Here is a 26,163-nt window from a genome sequence, read left to right on the forward strand (position 1 = left end):
CAGATTTTCTCATGTGTGAATTCGCGATATGAATAAAACATAACACGCGTTCGGCTGTTAACCGAAAGGTTGGTGATTCAAGCCCACCCAGGGACGAAGTAGAAGTTTTTATTACACACATTTTCTCATGTGTGGATTCGCGATATGAATACAATATAACACCAATGTTGCAGTCTCTGTGGCGCAATCGGTTAGCGCGTTCGGCTGTTAACCGAAAGGTTGGTGGTTCAAGCCCACCCAGGGACGAAGTATAAGTTTTTATTACACACATGTTCTCATGTGAGAATTCGCGATATGAATACAACATAACACCAATGTCGCAGAGTCTGTAGCGCCATCGGTTAGCGCGTTCGGCTGTTAACCGAAAGGTTGGTGATTCAAGCCCATCCAGGGACGAAGTAGAAGTTTTTATTACACACATTTTCTCATGTGTGAATTTGCGATATGAATACAACATAACACCAATGTCGCAGTGTCTGTAGCGCCATCGGTTAGCGCGTTCGGCTGTTAACCAAAAGGTTGGTGGTTCAAGCCCACCCAGGGACGAAGTACAAGGTTTTATTACACACATTTTCTCATGTGTGAATTCGCGATATGAAGACAATATAACACCATTGTTGTTGTCTCTGTGGCGCGTTCGGCTGTTAACCGAAAGGTTGGTGGTTCAAGCCCACCCAGGGACGAAGTAGAAGTTTTTATAACACAGATTTTCTCATGTGTGAATTCGCGATATGAATAAAACATAACACCAATGTCGCAGTGTCTGTAGCGCCATCGGTTCGCGCGTTCGGCTGTTAACCGAAAGGTTGGTGATTCAAGCCCACCCAGGGACGAAGTAGAAGTTTTTATTACACACATTTTCTCATGTGTGGATTCGCGATATGAATACAACATAACACCTTTGTTACAGTCTCTGTGGCGCAATCGGTTAGCGCGTTCGGCTGTTAACTAAAAGGTTGGTGGTTCAAGCCCACCCAGGGACGAAGTACAAGTTTTTATTACACACATTTTCTCATGTGTGAATTCGCGATATGAATACAACATAACACCAATGTCGCAGAGTCTGTAGCGCCATCGGTTCGCGCGTTCGGCTGTAAACCGAAAGGTTGGTGATTCAAGCCCACCCAGGGACGAAGTAGAAGTTTTTATTACACACATTTTCTCATGTGTGGATTCGCGATATGAATACAATATAACACCAATGTTGTAGTCTCTGTGGCGCATTCGGTTAGCGCGTTCGGCTGTTAACCGAAAGGTTGGTGGTTCAAGCCCACCCAGGGACGAAGGAGAAGTTTTTATTACGCACATTTTCTCACGTGTGGATTCGCGATATTAATACAACATAACACCAATGTCGCAGAGTCTGTAGCGCCATCGGTTAGCGCGTTCGGCTGTTAACCGAAAGGTTGGTTGTTCAAGCCCACCTTGGGATGAAGTAGAAGTTTTTATTACTCACATTTTCGAATGTGTGAATTCGAGATATGAATACAACATAACACCAATGTCGCAGTGTCTGTGGCGCCAACGGTTAGCGCGTTCGGCTGTTAACTGTAAGGTTGGTGGTTCAAGCTCACCCAGGGACGAAGTAGAAGTTTTTATTACGCACATTTTCTCACGTGTGGATTCGCGATATTAATACAACACAACATATCACCAAGATTGCAGACTCTGTGGCACAATTGGTTAGTGCGTTCGGCTGTTAACCGAAAGGTTGGTGATTCAAGCCCACCCAGGGACGAAGTACAAGTTTTTATTACACACATTTTCTCATGTGTGAATTCGCGATATGAATACAATATAACACCAATGTTGCAGTCTCTGTGGCGCAATCGGTTACCGTGTTTGGCTGTTAACCGAAAGGTTGGTGGTTCAAGCCCACCCAGGAACGAAGTACAATTTTTTATTACACACATTTTCTCATGTGTGAATTCGCGATATGAAGACAATATAACACCATTGTTGTAGTCTCTGTGGCGCAATCGGTTAGCGCGTTCGGCTGTTAACCGAAAGGTTGGTGGTTCAAACCCACCCTGGGACGAAGTAGACGTTTTTATTACACAGATTTTCTCATGTGTGAATTCGGGATATGAATAAAACATAACACGCGTTCGGCTGTTAACCGAAAGGTTGGTGATTCAAGCCCACCCAGGGACGAAGTAGAAGTATTTATTACACACATTTTCTCATGTGTGGATTCGCGATATGAATACAATATAACACCAATGTTGCAGTCTCTGTGGCGCAATCGGTTAGCGCGTTCGGCTGTTAACCGAAAGGCTGGTGGTTCAAGCCCACCCAGGGACGAAGTATAAGTTTTTATTACACACATGTTCTCATGTGAGAATTCGCGATATGAATACAACATAACACCAATGTCGCAGAGTCTGTAGCGCCATCGGTTAGCGCGTTCGGCTGTTAACCGAAAGGTTGGTTGTTCAAGCCCACCTTGGGATGAAGTAGAAGTTTTTATTACTCACATTTTCGAATGTGTGAATTCGAGATATGAATACAACATAACACCAATGTCGCAGTGTCTGTGGCGCCAACGGTTAGCGCGTTCGGCTGTTAACTGTAAGGTTGGTGGTTCAAGCTCACCCAGGGACGAAGTAGAAGTTTTTATTACGCACATTTTCTCACGTGTGGATTCGCGATATTAATACAACACAACATATCACCAAGATTGCAGACTCTGTGGCACAATTGGTTAGTGCGTTCGGCTGTTAACCGAAAGGTTGGTGATTCAAGCCCACCCAGGGACGAAGTACAAGTTTTTATTACACACATTTTCTCATGTGTGAATTCGCGATATGAATACAATATAACACCAATGTTGCAGTCTCTGTGGCGCAATCGGTTACCGTGTTTGGCTGTTAACCGAAAGGTTGGTGGTTCAAGCCCACCCAGGAACGAAGTACAATTTTTTATTACACACATTTTCTCATGTGTGAATTCGCGATATGAAGACAATATAACACCATTGTTGTAGTCTCTGTGGCGCAATCGGTTAGCGCGTTCGGCTGTTAACCGAAAGGTTGGTGGTTCAAACCCACCCAGGGACGAAGTAGACGTTTTTATTACACAGATTTTCTCATGTGTGAATTCGGGATATGAATAAAACATAACACGCGTTCGGCTGTTAACCGAAAGGTTGGTGATTCAAGCCCACCCAGGGACGAAGTAGAAGTATTTATTACACACATTTTCTCATGTGTGGATTCGCGATATGAATACAATATAACACCAATGTTGCAGTCTCTGTGGCGCAATCGGTTAGCGCGTTCGGCTGTTAACCGAAAGGCTGGTGGTTCAAGCCCACCCAGGGACGAAGTATAAGTTTTTATTACACACATGTTCTCATGTGAGAATTCGCGATATGAATACAACATAACACCAATGTCGCAGAGTCTGTAGCGCCATCGGTTAGCGCGTTCGGCTGTTAACCGAAAGGTTGGTGATTCAAGCCCACCCAGGGACGAAGTAGAAGTTTTTATTACACACATTTTCTCATGTGTGAATTTGCGATATGAATACAACATAACACCAATGTCGCAGTGTCTGTAGCGCCATCGGTTAGCGCGTTCGGCTGTTAACCAAAAGGTTGGTGGTTCAAGCCCACCCAGGGACGAAGTACAAGTTTTTATTACACACATTTTCTCATGTGTGAATTCGCGATATGAAGACAATATAACACCATTGTTGTTGTCTCTGTGGCGCGTTCGGCTGTTAACCGAAAGGTTGGTGGTTCAAGCCCACCCAGGGACGAAGTAGAAGTTTTTATATCACAGATTTTCTCATGTGTGAATTCGCGATATGAATAAAACATAACACCAATGTCGCAGTGTCTGTAGCGCCATCGGTTCGCGCGTTCGGCTGTTAACCGAAAGGTTGGTGATTCAAGCCCACCCAGGGACGAAGTAGAAGTGTTTATTACACACATTTTCTCATGTGTGGATTCGCGATGTGAATACAACATAACACCATTGTTACAGTCTCTGTGGCGCAATCGGTTAGCGCGTTCGGCTGTTAACTAAAAGGTTGGTGGTTCAAGCCCACCCAGGGACGAAGTACAAGTTTTTATTACACACATTTTCTCATGTGTGAAGTCGCGATATGAATACAACATAACACCAATGTCGCAGAGTCTGTAGCGCCATCGGTTCGCGCGTTCGGCTGTTAACCGAAAGGTTGGTGATTCAAGCCCACCCAAGGACGAAGTAGAAGTTTTTATTACACACATTTTCTCATGTGAGGATTCGCGATATGAATACAATATAACACCATTGTTACAGTCTCTGTGGCGCAATCGGTTAGCGCGTTCGGCTGTTAACCGAAAGGTTGGTGGTTCAAGCCCACCCAGGGACGAAGTACAAGTTTTTATTACACACATTTTCTCATGTGTGAATTCGCGATATGAATACAACATAACACCAATGTCGCAGAGTCTGTAGCGCCATCGGTTCGCGCGTTCGGCTGTTAACCGAAAGGTTGGTGATTCAAGCCCACCCAAGGACGAAGTAGAAGTTTTTATTACACACATTTTCTCATGTGAGGATTCGCGATATGAATACAATATAACACCAATGTTGTAGTCTCTGTGGCGCAATCGGTTAGCGCGTTCGGCTGTTAACCGAAAGGTTGGTGGTTCAAGCCCACCCAGGGACGAAGTAGAAGTTTTATTACGCACATTTTCTCACGTGTGGATTCGCGATATTAATACAACACAACATATCACCAAGGTTGCAGTCTCTGTGGCGCAATTGGTTAGTGCGTTCGGCTGTTAACCGAAAGGTTGGTGATTCAAGCCCACCCAGGGACGAAGTAGAAGTTTTTATAACACAGATTTTCTCATGTGTGAATTCGCGATATGAATAAAACATAACACCAATGTCGCAGTGTCTGTAGCGCCATCGGTTCGCGCGTTCGGCTGTTAACCGAAAGGTTGGTGATTCAAGCCCACCCAGGGACGAAGTAGAAGTTTTTATTACACACATTTTCTCATGTGTGGATTCGCGATATGAATACAATATAACTCCAATGTTGTAGTCTCTGTGGCGCAATCGGTTAGCGCGTTCGGCTGTTAACCGAAAGGTTGGTGGTTCAAGCCCACCCAGGGACGAAGTATAAGTTTTTATTACACACATTTTCTCATGTGTGAATTCGCGATATGAATACAACATAACACCAATGTCGCAGAGTCTGTAGCGCCATCGGTTCGCGCGTTCGGCTGTTAACCGAAAGGTTGGTGATTCAAGCCCACCCAAGGACGAAGTAGAAGTTTTTATTACACACATTTTCTCATGTGAGGATTCGCGATATGAATACAATATAACACCAATGTTGTAGTCTCTGTGGCGCAATCGGTTAGCGCGTTCGGCTGTTAACCGAAAGGTTGGTGATTCAAGCCCACCCAGGGACGAAGTACAAGTTTTTATTACACACATTTTCTCATGTGTGAATTCGCGATATGAATACAATATAACACCAATGTTGCAGTCTCTGTGGCGCAATCGGTTAGCGCGTTTGGCTGTTAACCGAAAGGTTGGTGGTTCAAGCCCACCCAGGGACGAAGTACAATTTTTTATTACACACATTTTCTCATGTGTGAATTCGCGATATGAAGACAATATAACACCATTGTTGTAGTCTCTGTGGCGCAATCGGTTAGCGCGTTCGGCTGTTAACCGAAAGGTTGGTGATTCAAGCCCACCCAGGGACGAAGTAGAAGTTTTTATTACACACATTTTCTCATGTGTGGATTCGCGATATGAATACAATATAACACCAATGTTGCAGTCTCTGTGGCGAAATCGGTTAGCGCGTTCGGCTGTTAACCGAAAGGTTGGTGGTTCAAGCCCACCCAGGGACGAAGTATAAGTTTTTATTACACACATGTTCTCATGTGAGAATTCGCGATATGAATACAACATAACACCAATGTCGCAGTGTCTGTAGCGCCATCGGTTAGCGCGTTCGGTTGTTAACCAAAAGGTTGGGGGTTCAAGCCCACCCAGGGACGAAGTAGAAGTTTTTATTACACACATTTTCTCATGTGTGGATTCGCGATATGAATACAACATAACACCATTGTTACAGTGTCTGTGGCGCAATCGGTTAGCGCGTTCGGCTGTTAACTAAAAGGTTGGTGGTTCAAGCCCACCCAGGGACGAAGTACAAGTTTTTATTACACACATTTTCTCATGTGTGAATTCGCGATATGAATACAACATAACACCAATGTCGCAGAGTCTGTAGCGCCATCGGTTCGCGCGTTCGGCTGTTAACCGAAAGGTTGGTGATTCAAGCCCACCCAAGGACGAAGTAGAAGTTTTTATTACACACATTTTCTCATGTGAGGATTCGCGATATGAATACAGTATAACACCATTGTTACAGTCTCTGTGGCGCAATCGGTTAGCGCGTTCGGCTGTTAACTAAAAGGTTGGTGGTTCAAGCCCACCCAGGGACGAAGCACAAGTTTTTATTACACACATTTTCTCATGTGTGAATTCGCGATATGAATACAACATAACACCAATGTCGCAGAGTCTGTAGCGCCATCGGTTCGCGCGTTCGGCTGTTAACCGAAAGGTTGGTGATTCAAGCCCACCCAAGGACGAAGTAGAAGTTTTTATTACACACATTTTCTTATGTGAGGATTCGCGATATGAATACAATATAACACCAATGTTGTAGTCTCTGTGGCGCAATCGGTTAGCGCGTTCGGCTGTTAACCGAAAGGTTGGTGGTTCAAGCCCACCCAGGGACGAAGGAGAAGTTTTTATTACGCACATTTTCTCACGTGTGGATTCGCGATATTAATACAACATAACACCAATGTCGCAGAGTCTGTAGCGCCATCGGTTAGCGCGTTCGGCTGTTAACCGAAAGGTTGGTTGTTCAAGCCCACCTTGGGATGAAGTAGAAGTTTTTATTACTCACATTTTCGAATGTGTGAATTCGAGATATGAATACAACATAACACCAATGTCGCAGTGTCTGTAGCGCCATCGGTTAGCGCGTTCGGCTGTTAACTGTAAGGTTGGTGGTTCAAGCCCACCCAGGGACGAAGTAGAAGTTTTTATTACGCACATTTTCTCACGTGTGGAATCGCGATATTAATACAACACAACATATCACCAAGGTTGCAGTCTCTGTGGCGCAATTGGTTAGTGCGTTCGGCTGTTAACCGAAAGGTTGGTGATTCAAGCCCACCCAGGGACGAAGTACAAGTTTTTATTACACACATTTTCTCATGTGTGAATTCGCGATATGAATACAATATAACACCAATGTTGCAGTCTCTGTGGCGCAATCGGTTAGCGCGTTTGGCTGTTAACCGAAAGGTTGGTGGTTCAAGCCCACCCAGGGACGAAGTACAATTTTTTATTACACACATTTTCTCATGTGTGAATTCGCGATATGAAGACAATATAACACCATTGTTGTAGTCTCTGTGGCGCAATCGGTTAGCGCGTTCGGCTGTTAACCGAAAGGTTGGTGATTCAAGCCCACCCAGGGACGAAGTAGAAGTTTTTATTACACACATTTTCTCATGTGTGGATTCGCGATATGAATACAATATAACACCAATGTTGCAGTCTCTGTGGCGAAATCGGTTAGCGCGTTCGGCTGTTAACCGAAAGGTTGGTGGTTCAAGCCCACCCAGGGACGAAGTATAAGTTTTTATTACACACATGTTCTCATGTGAGAATTCGCGATATGAATACAACATAACACCAATGTCGCAGTGTCTGTAGCGCCATCGGTTAGCGCGTTCGGCTGTTAACCGAAAGGTTGGTGATTCAAGCCCACCCAGGGACGAAGTAGAAGTTTTTATTACACACATTTTCTCATGTGTGAATTTGCGATATGAATACAACATAACACCAATGTCGCAGTGTCTGTAGCGCCATCGGTTAGCGCGTTCGGTTGTTAACCAAAAGGTTGGTGGTTCAAGCCCACCCAGGGACGAAGTAGAAGTTTTTATTACACACATTTTCTCATGTGTGGATTCGCGATATGAATACAACATAACACCATTGTTACAGTGTCTGTGGCGCAATCGGTTAGCGCGTTCGGCTGTTAACTAAAAGGTTGGTGGTTCAAGCCCACCCAGGGACGAAGTACAAGTTTTTATTACACACATTTTCTCATGTGTGAATTCGCGATATGAATACAACATAACACCAATGTCGCAGAGTCTGTAGCGCCATCGGTTCGCGCGTTCGGCTGTTAACCGAAAGGTTGGTGATTCAAGCCCACCCAAGGACGAAGTAGAAGTTTTTATTACACACATTTTCTCATGTGAGGATTCGCGATATGAATACAGTATAACACCATTGTTACAGTCTCTGTGGCGCAATCGGTTAGCGCGTTCGGCTGTTAATTAAAAGGTTGGTGGTTCAAGCCCACCCAGGGACGAAGCACAAGTTTTTATTACACACATTTTCTCATGTGTGAATTCGCGATATGAATACAACATAACACCAATGTCGCAGAGTCTGTAGCGCCATCGGTTCGCGCGTTCGGCTGTTAACCGAAAGGTTGGTGATTCAAGCCCACCCAAGGACGAAGTAGAAGTTTTTATTACACACATTTTCTTATGTGAGGATTCGCGATATGAATACAATATAACACCAATGTTGTAGTCTCTGTGGCGCAATCGGTTAGCGCGTTCGGCTGTTAACCGAAAGGTTGGTGGTTCAAGCCCACCCAGGGACGAAGGAGAAGTTTTTATTACGCATATTTTCTCACGTGTGGATTCGCGATATTAATACAACATAACACCAATGTCGCAGAGTCTGTAGCGCCATCGGTTAGCGCGTTCGGCTGTTAACCGAAAGGTTGGTTGTTCAAGCCCACCTTGGGATGAAGTAGAAGTTTTTATTACTCACATTTTCGAATGTGTGAATTCGAGATATGAATACAACATAACACCAATGTCGCAGTGTCTGTAGCGCCATCGGTTAGCGCGTTCGGCTGTTAACTGTAAGGTTGGTGGTTCAAGCCCACCCAGGGACGAAGTAGAAGTTTTTATTACGCACATTTTCTCACGTGTGGAATCGCGATATTAATACAACACAACATATCACCAAGGTTGCAGTCTCTGTGGCGCAATTGGTTAGTGCGTTCGGCTGTTAACCGAAAGGTTGGTGATTCAAGCCCACCCAGGGACGAAGTACAAGTTTTTATTACACACATTTTCTCATGTGTGAATTCGCGATATGAATACAATATAACACCAATGTTGCAGTCTCTGTGGCGCAATCGGTTAGCGCGTTTGGCTGTTAACCGAAAGGTTGGTGGTTCAAGCCCACCCAGGGACGAAGTAGAAGTTTTTATTACACAGATTTTCTCATGTGTGAATTCGCGATATGAATAAAACATAACACCAATGTCGCAGTGTCTGTAGCGCCATCGGTTCGCGCGTTCGGCTGTTAACCGAAAGGTTGGTGATTCAAGCCCACCCAGGGACGAAGTAGAAGTTTTTATTACACACATTTTCTCATGTGTGGATTCGCGATATGAATACAATATAACACCAATGTTGCAGTCTCTGTGGCGCAATCGGTTAGCGCGTTCGGCTGTTAACCGAAAGGTTGGTGGTTCAAGCCCACCCAGGGACGAAGTATAAGTTTTTATTACACACATGTTCTCATGTGAGAATTCGCGATATGAATACAACATAACACCAATGTCGCAGTGTCTGTAGCGCCATCGGTTAGCGCGTTCGGCTGTTAACCGAAAGGTTGGTGATTCAAGCCCACCCAGGGACGAAGTAGAAGTTTTTATTACACACATTTTCTCATGTGTGAATTTGCGATATGAATACAACATAACACCAATGTCGCAGTGTCTGTAGCGCCATCGGTTAGCGCGTTCGGCTGTTAACCAAAAGGTTGGTGGTTCAAGCCCACCCAGGGACGAAGTACAAGTTTTTATTACACACATTTTCTCATGTGAGGATTCGCGATATGAATACAGTATAACACCATTGTTACAGTCTCTGTGGCGCAATCGGTTAGCGCGTTCGGCTGTTAACTAAAAGGTTGGTGGTTCAAGCCCACCCAGGGACGAAGCACAAGTTTTTATTACACACATTTTCTCATGTGTGAATTCGCGATATGAATACAACATAACACCAATGTCGCAGAGTCTGTAGCGCCATCGGTTCGCGCGTTCGGCTGTTAACCGAAAGGTTGGTGATTCAAGCCCACCCAAGGACGAAGTAGAAGTTTTTATTACACACATTTTCTTATGTGAGGATTCGCGATATGAATACAATATAACACCAATGTTGTAGTCTCTGTGGCGCAATCGGTTAGCGCGTTCGGCTGTTAACCGAAAGGTTGGTGGTTCAAGCCCACCCAGGGACGAAGGAGAAGTTTTTATTACGCACATTTTCTCACGTGTGGATTCGCGATATTAATACAACATAACACCAATGTCGCAGAGTCTGTAGCGCCATCGGTTAGCGCGTTCGGCTGTTAACCGAAAGGTTGGTTGTTCAAGCCCACCTTGGGATGAAGTAGAAGTTTTTATTACTCACATTTTCGAATGTGTGAATTCGAGATATGAATACAACATAACACCAATGTCGCAGTGTCTGTAGCGCCATCGGTTAGCGCGTTCGGCTGTTAACTGTAAGGTTGGTGGTTCAAGCCCACCCAGGGACGAAGTAGAAGTTTTTATTACGCACATTTTCTCACGTGTGGAATCGCGATATTAATACAACACAACATATCACCAAGGTTGCAGTCTCTGTGGCGCAATTGGTTAGTGCGTTCGGCTGTTAACCGAAAGGTTGGTGATTCAAGCCCACCCAGGGACGAAGTACAAGTTTTTATTACACACATTTTCTCATGTGTGAATTCGCGATATGAATACAATATAACACCAATGTTGCAGTCTCTGTGGCGCAATCGGTTAGCGCGTTTGGCTGTTAACCGAAAGGTTGGTGGTTTAAGCCCACCCAGGGACGAAGTACAATTTTTTATTACACACATTTTCTCATGTGTGAATTCGCGATATGAAGACAATATAACACCATTGTTGTAGTCTCTGTGGCGCAATCGGTTAGCGCGTTCGGCTGTTAACCGAAAGGTTGGTGATTCAAGCCCACCCAGGGACGAAGTAGAAGTTTTTATTACACACATTTTCTCATGTGTGGATTCGCGATATGAATACAATATAACACCAATGTTGCAGTCTCTGTGGCGAAATCGGTTAGCGCGTTCGGCTGTTAACCGAAAGATTGGTGGTTCAAGCCCACCCAGGGACGAAGTATAAGTTTTTATTACACACATGTTCTCATGTGAGAATTCGCGATATGAATACAACATAACACCAATGTCGCAGTGTCTGTAGCGCCATCGGTTAGCGCGTTCGGCTGTTAACCGAAAGGTTGGTGATTCAAGCCCACCCAGGGACGAAGTAGAAGTTTTTATTACACACATTTTCTCATGTGTGAATTTGCGATATGAATACAACATAACACCAATGTCGCAGTGTCTGTAGCGCCATCGGTTAGCGCGTTCGGTTGTTAACCAAAAGGTTGGTGGTTCAAGCCCACCCAGGGACGAAGTAGAAGTTTTTATTACACACATTTTCTCATGTGTGGATTCGCGATATGAATACAACATAACACCATTGTTACAGTGTCTGTGGCGCAATCGGTTAGCGCGTTCGGCTGTTAACTAAAAGGTTGGTGGTTCAAGCCCACCCAGGGACGAAGTACGAGTTTTTATTACACACATTTTCTCATGTGTGAATTCGCGATATGAATACAACATAACACCAATGTCGCAGAGTCTGTAGCGCCATCGGTTCGCGCGTTCGGCTGTTAACCGAAAGGTTGGTGATTCAAGCCCACCCAAGGACGAAGTAGAAGTTTTTATTACACACATTTTCTCATGTGAGGATTCGCGATATGAATACAGTATAACACCATTGTTACAGTCTCTGTGGCGCAATCGGTTAGCGCGTTCGGCTGTTAATTAAAAGGTTGGTGGTTCAAGCCCACCCAGGGACGAAGCACAAGTTTTTATTACACACATTTTCTCATGTGTGAATTCGCGATATGAATACAACATAACACCAATGTCGCAGAGTCTGTAGCGCCATCGGTTCGCGCGTTCGGCTGTTAACCGAAAGGTTGGTGATTCAAGCCCACCCAAGGACGAAGTAGAAGTTTTTATTACACACATTTTCTTATGTGAGGATTCGCGATATGAATACAATATAACACCAATGTTGTAGTCTCTGTGGCGCAATCGGTTAGCGCGTTCGGCTGTTAACCGAAAGGTTGGTGGTTCAAGCCCACCCAGGGACGAAGGAGAAGTTTTTATTACGCATATTTTCTCACGTGTGGATTCGCGATATTAATACAACATAACACCAATGTCGCAGAGTCTGTAGCGCCATCGGTTAGCGCGTTCGGCTGTTAACCGAAAGGTTGGTTGTTCAAGCCCACCTTGGGATGAAGTAGAAGTTTTTATTACTCACATTTTCGAATGTGTGAATTCGAGATATGAATACAACATAACACCAATGTCGCAGTGTCTGTAGCGCCATCGGTTAGCGCGTTCGGCTGTTAACTGTAAGGTTGGTGGTTCAAGCCCACCCAGGGACGAAGTAGAAGTTTTTATTACGCACATTTTCTCACGTGTGGAATCGCGATATTAATACAACACAACATATCACCAAGGTTGCAGTCTCTGTGGCGCAATTGGTTAGTGCGTTCGGCTGTTAACCGAAAGGTTGGTGATTCAAGCCCACCCAGGGACGAAGTACAAGTTTTTATTACACACATTTTCTCATGTGTGAATTCGCGATATGAATACAATATAACACCAATGTTGCAGTCTCTGTGGCGCAATCGGTTAGCGCGTTTGGCTGTTAACCGAAAGGTTGGTGGTTCAAGCCCACCCAGGGACGAAGTAGAAGTTTTTATTACACAGATTTTCTCATGTGTGAATTCGCGATATGAATAAAACATAACACCAATGTCGCAGTGTCTGTAGCGCCATCGGTTCGCGCGTTCGGCTGTTAACCGAAAGGTTGGTGATTCAAGCCCACCCAGGGACGAAGTAGAAGTTTTTATTACACACATTTTCTCATGTGTGGATTCGCGATATGAATACAATATAACACCAATGTTGCAGTCTCTGTGGCGCAATCGGTTAGCGCGTTCGGCTGTTAACCGAAAGGTTGGTGGTTCAAGCCCACCCAGGGACGAAGTATAAGTTTTTATTACACACATGTTCTCATGTGAGAATTCGCGATATGAATACAACATAACACCAATGTCGCAGTGTCTGTAGCGCCATCGGTTAGCGCGTTCGGCTGTTAACCGAAAGGTTGGTGATTCAAGCCCACCCAGGGACGAAGTAGAAGTTTTTATTACACACATTTTCTCATGTGTGAATTTGCGATATGAATACAACATAACACCAATGTCGCAGTGTCTGTAGCGCCATCGGTTAGCGCGTTCGGCTGTTAACCAAAAGGTTGGTGGTTCAAGCCCACCCAGGGACGAAGTACAAGTTTTTATTACACACATTTTCTCATGTGTGAATTCGCGATATGAAGACAATATAACACCATTGTTGTTGTCTCTGTGGCGCGTTCGGCTGTTAACCGAAAGGTTGGTGGTTCAAGCCCACCCAGGGACGAAGTAGAAGTTTTTATAACACAGATTTTCTCATGTGTGAATTCGCGATATGAATAAAACATAACACCAATGTCGCAGTGTCTGTAGCGCCATCGTTTCGCGCGTTCGGCTGTTAACCGAAAGGTTGGTGATTCAAGCCCACCCAGGGACGAAGTAGAAGTTTTTATTACACACATTTTCTCATGTGTGGATTCGCGATATGAATACAATATAACACCAATGTTGCAGTCTCTGTGGCGCAATCGGTTAGCGCGTTCGGCTGTTAACCGAAAGGTTGGTGGTTCAAGCCCACCCAGGGACGAAGTATAAGTTTTTATTACACACATGTTCTCATGTGAGAATTCGCGATATGAATACAACATAACACCAATGTCGCAGTGTCTGTAGCGCCATCGGTTAGCGCGTTCGGCTGTTAACCGAAAGGTTGGTGATTCAAGCCCACCCAGGGACGAAGTAGAAGTTTTTATTACACACATTTTCTCATGTGTGAATTTGCGATATGAATACAACATAACACCAATGTCGCAGTGTCTGTAGCGCCATCGGTTAGCGCGTTCGGCTGTTAACCAAAAGGTTGGTGGTTCAAGCCCACCCAGGGACGAAGTACAAGTTTTTATTACACACATTTTCTCATGTGTGAATTCGCGATATGAAGACAATATAACACCATTGTTGTTGTCTCTGTGGCGCGTTCGGCTGTTAACCGAAAGGTTGGTGGTTCAAGCCCACCCAGGGACGAAGTAGAAGTTTTTATAACACAGATTTTCTCATGTGTGAATTCGCGATATGAATAAAACATAACACCAATGTCGCAGTGTCTGTAGCGCCATCGGTTCGCGCGTTCGGCTGTTAACCGAAAGGTTGGTGATTCAAGCCCACCCAAGGACGAAGTAGAAGTTTTTATTACACACATTTTCTCATGTGTGGATTCGCGATATGAATACAACATAACACCATTGTTACAGTGTCTGTGGCGCAATCGGTTAGCGCGTTCGGCTGTTAACTAAAAGGTTGGTGGTTCAAGCCCACCCAGGGACGAAGTACAAGTTTTTATTACACACATTTTCTCATGTGTGAATTCGCGATATGAATACAACATAACACCAATGTCGCAGAGTCTGTAGCGCCATCGGTTCGCGCGTTCGGCTGTTAACCGAAAGGTTGGTGATTCAAGCCCACCCAAGGACGAAGTAGAAGTTTTTATTACACACATTTTCTCATGTGAGGATTCGCGATATGAATACAGTATAACACCATTGTTACAGTCTCTGTGGCGCAATCGGTTAGCGCGTTCGGCTGTTAACTAAAAGGTTGGTGGTTCAAGCCCACCCAGGGACGAAGCACAAGTTTTTATTACACACATTTTCTCATGTGTGAATTCGCGATATGAATACGACATAACACCAATGTCGCAGAGTCTGTAGCGCCATCGGTTCGCGCGTTCGGCTGTTAACCGAAAGGTTGGTGATTCAAGCCCACCCAAGGACGAAGTAGAAGTTTTTATTACACACATTTTCTTATGTGAGGATTCGCGATATGAATACAATATAACACCAATGTTGTAGTCTCTGTGGCGCAATCGGTTAGCGCGTTCGGCTGTTAACCGAAAGGTTGGTGGTTCAAGCCCACCCAGGGACGAAGGAGAAGTTTTTATTACTCACATTTTCGAATGTGTGAATTCGAGATATGAATACAACATAACACCAATGTCGCAGTGTCTGTAGCGCCATCGGTTAGCGCGTTCGGCTGTTAACTGTAAGGTTGGTGGTTCAAGCCCACCCAGGGACGAAGTAGAAGTTTTTATTACGCACATTTTCTCACGTGTGAAATCGCGACATTAATACAACACAACATATCACCAAGGTTGCAGTCTCTGTGGCGCAATTGGTTAGTGCGTTCGGCTGTTAACCGAAAGGTTGGTGATTCAAGCCCACCCAGGGACGAAGTACAAGTTTTTATTACACACATTTTCTCATGTGTGAATTCGCGATATGAATACAATATAACACCAATGTTGCAGTCTCTGTGGCGCAATCGGTTAGCGCGTTTGGCTGTTAACCGAAAGGTTGGTGGTTCAAGCCCACCCAGGGACGAAGTAGAAGTTTTTATTACACAGATTTTCTCATGTGTGAATTCGCGATATGAATAAAACATAACACCAATGTCGCAGTGTCTGTAGCGCCATCGGTTCGCGCGTTCGGCTGTTAACCGAAAGGTTGGTGATTCAAGCCCACCCAGGGACGAAGTAGAAGTTTTTATTACACACATTTTCTCATGTGTGGATTCGCGATATGAATACAATATAACACCAATGTTGCAGTCTCTGTGGCGCAATCGGTTAGCGCGTTCGGCTGTTAACCGAAAGGTTGGTGGTTCAAGCCCACCCAGGGACGAAGTATAAGTTTTTATTACACACATGTTCTCATGTGAGAATTCGCGATATGAATACAACATAACACCATTGTTACAGTGTCTGTGGCGCAATCGGTTAGCGCGTTCGGCTGTTAACTAAAAGGTTGGTGGTTCAAGCCCACCCAGGGACGAAGTAGAAGTTTTTATTACACACATTTTCTCATGTGTGAATTTGCGATATGAATACAACATAACACCAATGTCGCAGTGTCTGTAGCGCCATCGGTTAGCGCGTTCGGCTGTTAACCAAAAGGTTGGTGGTTCAAGCCCACCCAGGGACGAAGTACAAGTTTTTATTACACACATTTTCTCATGTGTGAATTCGCGATATGAATACAATATAACACCAATGTTGCAGTCTCTGTGGCGCAATCGGTTAGCGCGTTTGGCTGTTAACCGAAAGGTTGGTGGTTCAAGCCCACCCAGGGACGAAGTAGAAGTTTTTATTACACAGATTTTCTCATGTGTGAATTCGCGATATGAATAAAACATAACACCAATGTCGCAGTGTCTGTAGCGCCATCGGTTCGCGCGTTCGGCTGTTAACCGAAAGGTTGGTGATTCAAGCCCACCCAGGGACGAAGTAGAAGTTTTTATTACACACATTTTCTCATGTGTGGATTCGCGATATGAATACAATATAACACCAATGTTGCAGTCTCTGTGGCGCAATCGGTTAGCGCGTTCGGCTGTTAACCGAAAGGTTGGTGGTTCAAGCCCACCCAGGGACGAAGTATAAGTTTTTATTACACACATGTTCTCATGTGAGAATTCGCGATATGAATACAACATAACACCAATGTCGCAGTGTCTGTAGCGCCATCGGTTAGCGCGTTCGGCTGTTAACCGAAAGGTTGGTGATTCAAGCCCACCCAGGGACGAAGTAGAAGTTTTTATTACACACATTTTCTCATGTGTGAATTTGCGATATGAATACAACATAACACCAATGTCGCAGTGTCTGTAGCGCCATCGGTTAGCGCGTTCGGCTGTTAACCAAAAGGTTGGTGGTTCAAGCCCACCCAGGGACGAAGTACAAGTTTTTATTACACACATTTTCTCATGTGTGAATTCGCGATATGAAGACAATATAACACCATTGTTGTTGTCTCTGTGGCGCGTTCGGCTGTTAACCGAAAGGTTGGTGGTTCAAGCCCACCCAGGGACGAAGTAGAAGTTTTTATAACACAGATTTTCTCATGTGTGAATTCGCGATATGAATAAAACATAACACCAATGTCGCAGTGTCTGTAGCGCCATCGGTTCGCGCGTTCGGCTGTTAACCGAAAGGTTGGTGATTCAAGCCCACCCAGGGACGAAGTAGAAGTTTTTATTACACACATTTTCTCATGTGTGGATTCGCGATATGAATACAATATAACACCAATGTTGCAGTCTCTGTGGCGCAATCGGTTAGCGCGTTCGGCTGTTAACCGAAAGGTTGGTGGTTCAAGCCCACCCAGGGACGAAGTATAAGTTTTTATTACACACATGTTCTCATGTGAGAATTCGCGATATGAATACAACATAACACCAATGTCGCAGTGTCTGTAGCGCCATCGGTTAGCGCGTTCGGCTGTTAACCGAAAGGTTGGTGATTCAAGCCCACCCAGGGACGAAGTAGAAGTTTTTATTACACACATTTTCTCATGTGTGAATTTGCGATATGAATACAACATAACACCAATGTCGCAGTGTCTGTAGCGCCATCGGTTAGCGCGTTCGGCTGTTAACCAAAAGGTTGGTGGTTCAAGCCCACCCAGGGACGAAGTACAAGTTTTTATTACACACATTTTCTCATGTGTGAATTCGCGATATGAAGACAATATAACACCATTGTTGTTGTCTCTGTGGCGCGTTCGGCTGTTAACCGAAAGGTTGGTGGTTCAAGCCCACCCAGGGACGAAGTAGAAGTTTTTATAACACAGATTTTCTCATGTGTGAATTCGCGATATGAATAAAACATAACACCAATGTCGCAGTGTCTGTAGCGCCATCGGTTCGCGCGTTCGGCTGTTAACCGAAAGGTTGGTGATTCAAGCCCACCCAAGGACGAAGTAGAAGTTTTTATTACACACATTTTCTCATGTGTGGATTCGCGATATGAATACAACATAACACCATTGTTACAGTGTCTGTGGCGCAATCGGTTAGCGCGTTCGGCTGTTAACTAAAAGGTTGGTGGTTCAAGCCCACCCAGGGACGAAGTACAAGTTTTTATTACACACATTTTCTCATGTGTGAATTCGCGATATGAATACAACATAACACCAATGTCGCAGAGTCTGTAGCGCCATCGGTTCGCGCGTTCGGCTGTTAACCGAAAGGTTGGTGATTCAAGCCCACCCAAGGACGAAGTAGAAGTTTTTATTACACACATTTTCTCATGTGAGGATTCGCGATATGAATACAGTATAACACCATTGTTACAGTCTCTGTGGCGCAATCGGTTAGCGCGTTCGGCTGTTAACTAAAAGGTTGGTGGTTCAAGCCCACCCAGGGACGAAGCACAAGTTTTTATTACACACATTTTCTCATGTGTGAATTCGCGATATGAATACGACATAACACCAATGTCGCAGAGTCTGTTGCGCCATCGGTTCGCGCGTTCGGCTGTTAACCGAAAGGTTGGTGATTCAAGCCCACCCAAGGACGAAGTAGAAGTTTTTATTACACACATTTTCTTATGTGAGGATTCGCGATATGAATACAATATAACACCAATGTTGTAGTCTCTGTGGCGCAATCGGTTAGCGCGTTCGGCTGTTAACCGAAAGGTTGGTGGTTCAAGCCCACCCAGGGACGAAGGAGAAGTTTTTATTACTCACATTTTCGAATGTGTGAATTCGAGATATGAATACAACATAACACCAATGTCGCAGTGTCTGTAGCGCCATCGGTTAGCGCGTTCGGCTGTTAACTGTAAGGTTGGTGGTTCAAGCCCACCCAGGGACGAAGTAGAAGTTTTTATTACGCACATTTTCTCACGTGTGGAATCGCGACATTAATACAACACAACATATCACCAAGGTTGCAGTCTCTGTGGCGCAATTGGTTAGTGCGTTCGGCTGTTAACCGAAAGGTTGGTGATTCAAGCCCACCCAGGGACGAAGTACAAGTTTTTATTACACACATTTTCTCATGTGTGAATTCGCGATATGAATACAATATAACACCAATGTTGCAGTCTCTGTGGCGCAATCGGTTAGCGCGTTTGGCTGTTAACCGAAAGGTTGGTGGTTCAAGCCCACCCAGGGACGAAGTAGAAGTTTTTATTACACAGATTTTCTCATGTGTGAATTCGCGATATGAATAAAACATAACACCAATGTCGCAGTGTCTGTAGCGCCATCGGTTCGCGCGTTCGGCTGTTAACCGAAAGGTTGGTGATTCAAGCCCACCCAGGGACGAAGTAGAAGTTTTTATTACACACATTTTCTCATGTGTGGATTCGCGATATGAATACAATATAACACCAATGTTGCAGTCTCTGTGGCGCAATCGGTTAGCGCGTTCGGCTGTTAACCGAAAGGTTGGTGGTTCAAGCCCACCCAGGGACGAAGTATAAGTTTTTATTACACACATGTTCTCATGTGAGAATTCGCGATATGAATACAACATAACACCAATGTCGCAGTGTCTGTAGCGCCATCGGTTAGCGCGTTCGGCTGTTAACCGAAAGGTTGGTGATTCAAGCCCACCCAGGGACGAAGTAGAAGTTTTTATTACACACATTTTCTCATGTGTGAATTTGCGATATGAATACAACATAACACCAATGTCGCAGTGTCTGTAGCGCCATCGGTTAGCGCGTTCGGCTGTTAACCAAAAGGTTGGTGGTTCAAGCCCACCCAGGGACGAAGTACAAGTTTTTATTACACACATTTTCTCATGTGTGAATTCGCGATATGAAGACAATATAACACCATTGTTGTCTCTGTGGCGCGTTCGGCTGTTAACCGAAAGGTTGGTGGTTCAAGCCCACCCAGGGACGAAGTAGAAGTTTTTATAACACAGATTTTCTCATGTGTGAATTCGCGATATGAATAAAACATAACACCAATGTCGCAGAGTCTGTAGCGCCATCGGTTCGCGCGTTCGGCTGTTAACCGAAAGGTTGGTGATTCAAGCCCACCCAAGGACGAAGCACAAGTTTTTATTACACACATTTTCTCATGTGTGAATTCGCGATATGAATACAACATAACACCAATGTCGCAGAGTCTGTAGCGCCATCGGTTAGCGCGTTCGGCTGTTAACTGTAAGGTTGGTGCTTCAAGCCCACCCAGGGACGAAGTAGAAGTTTTATTACGCACATTTTCTCACGTGTGGATTCGCGATATTAATACAACACAACATATCACCAAGGTTGCAGTCTCTGTGGCGCAATTGGTTAGTGCGTTCGGCTGTTAACCGAAAGGTTGGTGATTCAAGCCCACCCAGGGACGAAGTAGAAGTTTTTATAACACAGATTTTCTCATGTGTGAATTCGCGATATGAATAAAACATAACACCAATGTCGCAGTGTCTGTAGCGCCATCGGTTCGCGCGTTCGGCTGTTAACCGAAAGGTTGGTGATTCAAGCCCACCCAGGGACGAAGTAGAAGTTTTTATTACACACATTTTCTCATGTGTGGATTCGCGATATGAATACAATATAACTCCAATGTTGTAGTCTCTGTGGCGCAATCGGTTAGCGCGTTCGGCTGTTAACCGAAAGGTTGGTGGTTCAAGCCCACCCAGGGACGAAGTATAAGTTTTTATTACACACATTTTCTCATGTGTGAATTCGCGATATGAATACAACATAACACCAATGTCGCAGAGTCTGTAGCGCCATCGGTTCGCGCGTTCGGCTGTTAACCGAAAGGTTGGTGATTCAAGCCCACCCAAGGACGAAGTAGAAGTTTTTATTACACACATTTTCTCATGTGAGGATTCGCGATATGAATACAATATAACACCAATGTTGTAGTTTCTGTGGCGCAATCGGTTAGCGCGTTCGGCTGTTAACCGAAAGGTTGGTGGTTCAAGCCCACCCAGGGACGAAGGAGAAGTTTTTATTACGCACATTTTCTCACGTGTGGATTCGCGATATTAATACAACATAACACCAATGTCGCAGAGTCTGTAGCGCCATCGGTTAGCGCGTTCGGCTGTTAACCGAAAGGTTGGTTGTTCAAGCCCACCTTGGGATGAAGTAGAAGTTTTTATTACTCACATTTTCGAATGTGTGAATTCGAGATATGAATACAACATAACACCAATGTCGCCGTGTCTGTAGCGCCATCGGTTAGCGCGTTCGGCTGTTAACTGTAAGGTTGGTGGTTCAAGCCCACCCAGGGACGAAGTAGAAGTTTTTATTACGCACATTTTCTCACGTGTGGATTCGCGATATTAATACAACACAACATATCACCAAGGATGCAGTCTCTGTGGCGCAATTGGTTAGTGCGTTCGGCTGTTAACCGAAAGGTTGGTGATTCAAGCCCACCCAGGGACGAAGTACAAGTTCTTATTACACACATTTTCTCATGTGTGAATTCGCGATATGAATACAATATAACACCAATGTTGCAGTCTCTGTGGCGCAATCGGTTAGCGCGTTTGGCTGTTAACCGAAAGGTTGGTGGTTCAAGCCCACCCAGGGACGAAGTACAATTTTTTATTACACACATTTTCTCATGTGTGAATTCGCGATATGAAGACAATATAACACCATTGTTGTAGTCTCTGTGGCGCAATCGGTTAGCGCGTTCGGCTGTTAACCGAAAGGTTGGTGGTTCAAGCCCACCCAGTGACGAAGTAGAAGTTTTTATTACACAGATTTTCTCATGTGTGAATTCGCGATATGAATAAAACATAACACCAATGTCGCAGTATCTGTAGCGCCATCGGTTCGCGCGTTCGGCTGTTAACCGAAAGGTTGGTGATTCAAGCCCACCCAGGGACGAAGTAGAAGTTTTTATTACACACATTTTCTCATGTGTGGATTCGCGATATGAATACAATATAACACCAATGTTGCAGTCTCTGTGGCGCAATCGGTTAGCGCGTTCGGCTGTTAACCGAAAGGTTGGTGGTTCAAGCCCACCCAGGGACGAAGTATAAGTTTTTATTACACACATGTTCTCATGTGAGAATTCGCGATATGAATACAACATAACACCAATGTCGCAGAGTCTGTAGCGCCATCGGTTCGCGCGTTCGGCTGTTAACCGAAAGGTTGGTGATTCAAGCCCACCCAAGGACGAACTAGAAGTTTTTATTACACACATTTTCTCATGTGAGGATTCGCGATATGAATACAATATAACACCAATGTTGTAGTTTCTGTGGCGCAATCGGTTAGCGCGTTCGGCTGTTAACCGAAAAGTTGGTGGTTCAAGCCCACCCAGGGACGAAGGAGAAGTTTTTATTACGCACATTTTCTCACGTGTGGATTCGCGATATTAATACAACATAACACCAATGTCGCAGAGTCTGTAGCGCCATCGGTTAGCGCGTTCGGCTGTTAACCGAAAGGTTGGTTGTTCAAGCCCACCTTGGGATGAAGTAGAAGTTTTTATTACTCACATTTTCGAATGTGTGAATTCGAGATATGAATACAACATAACACCAATGTCGCCGTGTCTGTAGCGCCATCGGTTAGCGCGTTCGGCTGTTAACTGTAAGGTTGGTGGTTCAAGCCCACCCAGGGACGAAGTAGAAGTTTTTATTACGCACATTTTCTCACGTGTGGATTCGCGATATTAATACAACACAGCATATAACCAAGGATGCAGTCTCTGTGGCGCAATTGGTTAGTGCGTTCGGCTGTTAACCGAAAGGTTGGTGATTCAAGCCCACCCAGGGACGAAGTACAAGTTCTTATTACACACATTTTCTCATGTGTGAATTCGCGATATGAATACAATATAACACCAATGTTGCAGTCTCTGTGGCGCAATCGGTTAGCGCGTTTGGCTGTTAACCGAAAGGTTGGTGGTTCAAGCCCACCCAGGGACGAAGTACAATTTTTTATTACACACATTTTCTCATGTGTGAATTCGCGATATGAAGACAATATAACACCATTGTTGTAGTCTCTGTGGCGCAATCGGTTAGCGCGTTCGGCTGTTAACCGAAAGGTTGGTGGTTCAAGCCCACCCAGGGACGAAGTAGAAGTTTTTATTACACAGATTTTCTCATGTGTGAATTCGCGATATGAATAAAACATAACACCAATGTCGCAGTATCTGTAGCGCCATCGGTTCGCGCGTTCGGCTGTTAACCGAAAGGTTGGTGATTCAAGCCCACCCAGGGACGAAGTAGAAGTTTTTATTACACACATTTTCTCATGTGTGGATTCGCGATATGAATACAATATAACACCAATGTTGCAGTCTCTGTGGCGCAATCGGTTTGCGCGTTCGGCTGTTAACCGAAAGGTTGGTGGTTCAAGCCCACCCAGGGACGAAGTATAAGTTTTTATTACACACATGTTCTCATGTGAGAATTCGCGATATGAATACAACATAACACCAATGTCGCAGTGTCTGTAGCGCCATCGGTTAGCGCGTTCGGCTGTTAACCTAAAGGTTGGTGATTCAAGCCCACCCAGGGACGAAGTAGAAGTTTTTATTACACACATTTTCTCATGTGTGAATTTGCGATATGAATACAACATAACAGCAATGTCGCAGTGTCTGTAGCGCCATCGGTTAGCGCGTTCGGCTGTTAACCAAAAGGTTGGTGGTTCAAGCCCACCCAGGGACGAAGTACAAGTTTTTATTACACACATTTTCTCATGTGTGAATTCGCGATATGAAGACAATATAACACCATTGTTGTTGTCTCTGTGGCGCGTTCGGCTGTTAACCGAAAAGTTGGTGGTTCAAGCCCACCCAGGGACGAAGTAGAAGTTTTTATAACACAGATTTTCTCATGTGTGAATTCGCGATATGAATAAAACATAACACCAATGTCGCAGTGTCTGTAGCGCCATCGGTTCGCGCGTTCGGCTGTTAACCGAAAGGTTGGTGATTCAAGCCCACCCAGGGACGAAGTAGAAGTTTTTATTACACACATTTTCTCATGTGTGGATTCGCGATATGAATACAATATAACACCAATGTTGCAGTCTCTGTGGCGCAATCGGTTAGCGCGTTCGGCTGTTAACCGAAAGGTTGGTGGTTCAAGCCCACCCAGGGACGAAGTATAAGTTTTTATTACACACATGTTCTCATGTGAGAATTCGCGATATGAATACAACATAACACCAATGTCGCAGAGTCTGTAGCGCCATCGGTTCGCGCGTTCGGCTGTTAACCGAAAGGTTGGTGATTCAAGCCCACCCAAGGACGAACTAGAAGTTTTTATTACACACATTTTCTCATGTGAGGATTCGCGATATGAATACAATATAACACCAATGTTGTAGTTTCTGTGGCGCAATCGGTTAGCGCGTTCGGCTGTTAACCGAAAGGTTGGTGGTTCAAGCCCACCCAGGGACGAAGGAGAAGTTTTTATTACGCACATTTTCTCACGTGTGGATTCGCGATATTAATACAACATAACACCAATGTCGCAGAGTCTGTAGCGCCATCGGTTAGCGCGTTCGGCTGTTAACCGAAAGGTTGGTTGTTCAAGCCCACCTTGGGATGAAGTAGAAGTTTTTATTACTCACATTTTCGAATGTGTGAATTCGAGATATGAATACAACATAACACCAATGTCGCCGTGTCTGTAGCGCCATCGGTTAGCGCGTTCGGCTGTTAACTGTAAGGTTGGTGGTTCAAGCCCACCCAGGGACGAAGTATAAGTTTTTATTACGCACATTTTCTCACGTGTGGATTCGCGATATTAATACAACACAGCATATAACCAAGGATGCAGTCTCTGTGGCGCAATTGGTTAGTGCGTTCGGCTGTTAACCGAAAGGTTGGTGATTCAAGCCCACCCAGGGACGAAGTACAAGTTCTTATTACACACATTTTCTCATGTGTGAATTCGCGATATGAATACAATATAACACCAATGTTGCAGTCTCTGTGGCGCAATCGGTTAGCGCGTTTGGCTGTTAACCGAAAGGTTGGTGGTTCAAGCCCACCCAGGGACGAAGTACAATTTTTTATTACACACATTTTCTCATGTGTGAATTCGCGATATGAAGACAATATAACACCATTGTTGTAGTCTCTGTGGCGCAATCGGTTAGCGCGTTCGGCTGTTAACCGAAAGGTTGGTGGTTCAAGCCCACCCAGGGACGAAGTAGAAGTTTTTATTACACAGATTTTCTCATGTGTGAATTCGCGATATGAATAAAACATAACACCAATGTCGCAGTATCTGTAGCGCCATCGGTTCGCGCGTTCGGCTGTTAACCGAAAGGTTGGTGATTCAAGCCCACCCAGGGACGAAGTAGAAGTTTTTATTACACACATTTTCTCATGTGTGGATTCGCGATATGAATACAATATAACACCAATGTTGCAGTCTCTGTGGCGCAATCGGTTAGCGCGTTCGGCTGTTAACCGAAAGGTTGGTGGTTCAAGCCCACCCAGGGACGAAGTATAAGTTTTTATTACACACATGTTCTCATGTGAGAATTCGCGATATGAATACAACATAACACCAATGTCGCAGTGTCTGTAGCGCCATCGGTTAGCGCGTTCGGCTGTTAACCTAAAGGTTGGTGATTCAAGCCCACCCAGGGACGAAGTAGAAGTTTTTATTACACACATTTTCTCATGTGTGAATTTGCGATATGAATACAACATAACAGCAATGTCGCAGTGTCTGTAGCGCCATCGGTTAGCGCGTTCGGCTGTTAACCAAAAGGTTGGTGGTTCAAGCCCACCCAGGGACGAAGTACAAGTTTTTATTACACACATTTTCTCATGTGTGAATTCGCGATATGAAGACAATATAACACCATTGTTGTTGTCTCTGTGGCGCGTTCGGCTGTTAACCGAAAAGTTGGTGGTTCAAGCCCACCCAGGGACGAAGTAGAAGTTTTTATAACACAGATTTTCTCATGTGTGAATTCGCGATATGAATAAAACATAACACCAATGTCGCAGTGTCTGTAGCGCCAT

The 26,163-nt window shown here is 44.7% G+C and overlaps 26 non-coding genes across 26 annotated transcripts; all 26 read left to right on the plus strand.

Moving 5' to 3' along the window:
- Nucleotides 1–172: 172 nt before the first annotated feature.
- On the plus strand, nt 173–246 carry TRNAN-GUU (transfer RNA asparagine (anticodon GUU)). Its single transcript has one exon. It is a non-coding gene; the product is annotated as a tRNA-Asn (tRNA).
- Nucleotides 247–2,230: 1,984 nt separating this feature from the next.
- TRNAN-GUU (transfer RNA asparagine (anticodon GUU)) lies at nt 2,231–2,304 on the plus strand. Its single transcript has one exon. It is a non-coding gene; the product is annotated as a tRNA-Asn (tRNA).
- Nucleotides 2,305–2,985: 681 nt separating this feature from the next.
- Nucleotides 2,986–3,059, plus strand: TRNAN-GUU (transfer RNA asparagine (anticodon GUU)). The gene has a single exon. It is a non-coding gene; the product is annotated as a tRNA-Asn (tRNA).
- Nucleotides 3,060–3,251: 192 nt separating this feature from the next.
- TRNAN-GUU (transfer RNA asparagine (anticodon GUU)) lies at nt 3,252–3,325 on the plus strand. The gene has a single exon. It is a non-coding gene; the product is annotated as a tRNA-Asn (tRNA).
- A 963-nt stretch (nt 3,326–4,288) lies between these two features.
- On the plus strand, nt 4,289–4,362 carry TRNAN-GUU (transfer RNA asparagine (anticodon GUU)). Its single transcript has one exon. It is a non-coding gene; the product is annotated as a tRNA-Asn (tRNA).
- A 226-nt stretch (nt 4,363–4,588) lies between these two features.
- On the plus strand, nt 4,589–4,662 carry TRNAN-GUU (transfer RNA asparagine (anticodon GUU)). Its single transcript has one exon. It is a non-coding gene; the product is annotated as a tRNA-Asn (tRNA).
- A 380-nt stretch (nt 4,663–5,042) lies between these two features.
- On the plus strand, nt 5,043–5,116 carry TRNAN-GUU (transfer RNA asparagine (anticodon GUU)). The gene has a single exon. It is a non-coding gene; the product is annotated as a tRNA-Asn (tRNA).
- Nucleotides 5,117–6,692: 1,576 nt separating this feature from the next.
- On the plus strand, nt 6,693–6,766 carry TRNAN-GUU (transfer RNA asparagine (anticodon GUU)). Its single transcript has one exon. It is a non-coding gene; the product is annotated as a tRNA-Asn (tRNA).
- Nucleotides 6,767–8,647: 1,881 nt separating this feature from the next.
- On the plus strand, nt 8,648–8,721 carry TRNAN-GUU (transfer RNA asparagine (anticodon GUU)). The gene has a single exon. It is a non-coding gene; the product is annotated as a tRNA-Asn (tRNA).
- An 831-nt stretch (nt 8,722–9,552) lies between these two features.
- TRNAN-GUU (transfer RNA asparagine (anticodon GUU)) lies at nt 9,553–9,626 on the plus strand. Its single transcript has one exon. It is a non-coding gene; the product is annotated as a tRNA-Asn (tRNA).
- Nucleotides 9,627–10,302: 676 nt separating this feature from the next.
- TRNAN-GUU (transfer RNA asparagine (anticodon GUU)) lies at nt 10,303–10,376 on the plus strand. The gene has a single exon. It is a non-coding gene; the product is annotated as a tRNA-Asn (tRNA).
- A 1,881-nt stretch (nt 10,377–12,257) lies between these two features.
- Nucleotides 12,258–12,331, plus strand: TRNAN-GUU (transfer RNA asparagine (anticodon GUU)). Its single transcript has one exon. It is a non-coding gene; the product is annotated as a tRNA-Asn (tRNA).
- An 831-nt stretch (nt 12,332–13,162) lies between these two features.
- TRNAN-GUU (transfer RNA asparagine (anticodon GUU)) lies at nt 13,163–13,236 on the plus strand. Its single transcript has one exon. It is a non-coding gene; the product is annotated as a tRNA-Asn (tRNA).
- A 663-nt stretch (nt 13,237–13,899) lies between these two features.
- On the plus strand, nt 13,900–13,973 carry TRNAN-GUU (transfer RNA asparagine (anticodon GUU)). The gene has a single exon. It is a non-coding gene; the product is annotated as a tRNA-Asn (tRNA).
- A 1,263-nt stretch (nt 13,974–15,236) lies between these two features.
- On the plus strand, nt 15,237–15,310 carry TRNAN-GUU (transfer RNA asparagine (anticodon GUU)). The gene has a single exon. It is a non-coding gene; the product is annotated as a tRNA-Asn (tRNA).
- Nucleotides 15,311–15,991: 681 nt separating this feature from the next.
- TRNAN-GUU (transfer RNA asparagine (anticodon GUU)) lies at nt 15,992–16,065 on the plus strand. Its single transcript has one exon. It is a non-coding gene; the product is annotated as a tRNA-Asn (tRNA).
- A 676-nt stretch (nt 16,066–16,741) lies between these two features.
- On the plus strand, nt 16,742–16,815 carry TRNAN-GUU (transfer RNA asparagine (anticodon GUU)). Its single transcript has one exon. It is a non-coding gene; the product is annotated as a tRNA-Asn (tRNA).
- Nucleotides 16,816–17,478: 663 nt separating this feature from the next.
- TRNAN-GUU (transfer RNA asparagine (anticodon GUU)) lies at nt 17,479–17,552 on the plus strand. Its single transcript has one exon. It is a non-coding gene; the product is annotated as a tRNA-Asn (tRNA).
- A 1,263-nt stretch (nt 17,553–18,815) lies between these two features.
- On the plus strand, nt 18,816–18,889 carry TRNAN-GUU (transfer RNA asparagine (anticodon GUU)). The gene has a single exon. It is a non-coding gene; the product is annotated as a tRNA-Asn (tRNA).
- Nucleotides 18,890–19,570: 681 nt separating this feature from the next.
- TRNAN-GUU (transfer RNA asparagine (anticodon GUU)) lies at nt 19,571–19,644 on the plus strand. The gene has a single exon. It is a non-coding gene; the product is annotated as a tRNA-Asn (tRNA).
- Nucleotides 19,645–20,758: 1,114 nt separating this feature from the next.
- TRNAN-GUU (transfer RNA asparagine (anticodon GUU)) lies at nt 20,759–20,832 on the plus strand. The gene has a single exon. It is a non-coding gene; the product is annotated as a tRNA-Asn (tRNA).
- Nucleotides 20,833–22,113: 1,281 nt separating this feature from the next.
- Nucleotides 22,114–22,187, plus strand: TRNAN-GUU (transfer RNA asparagine (anticodon GUU)). The gene has a single exon. It is a non-coding gene; the product is annotated as a tRNA-Asn (tRNA).
- A 981-nt stretch (nt 22,188–23,168) lies between these two features.
- On the plus strand, nt 23,169–23,242 carry TRNAN-GUU (transfer RNA asparagine (anticodon GUU)). The gene has a single exon. It is a non-coding gene; the product is annotated as a tRNA-Asn (tRNA).
- A 963-nt stretch (nt 23,243–24,205) lies between these two features.
- On the plus strand, nt 24,206–24,279 carry TRNAN-GUU (transfer RNA asparagine (anticodon GUU)). Its single transcript has one exon. It is a non-coding gene; the product is annotated as a tRNA-Asn (tRNA).
- A 981-nt stretch (nt 24,280–25,260) lies between these two features.
- TRNAN-GUU (transfer RNA asparagine (anticodon GUU)) lies at nt 25,261–25,334 on the plus strand. The gene has a single exon. It is a non-coding gene; the product is annotated as a tRNA-Asn (tRNA).
- A 226-nt stretch (nt 25,335–25,560) lies between these two features.
- TRNAN-GUU (transfer RNA asparagine (anticodon GUU)) lies at nt 25,561–25,634 on the plus strand. The gene has a single exon. It is a non-coding gene; the product is annotated as a tRNA-Asn (tRNA).
- The last annotated feature ends 529 nt before the right edge of the window (nt 25,635–26,163 follow it).

The sequence above is a fragment of the Saccoglossus kowalevskii genome, chromosome 6 (assembly GCF_978046115.1).
Source record: "Saccoglossus kowalevskii chromosome 6, keSacKowa6.1, whole genome shotgun sequence".
Lineage (NCBI taxonomy): Eukaryota > Metazoa > Hemichordata > Enteropneusta > Harrimaniidae > Saccoglossus > Saccoglossus kowalevskii.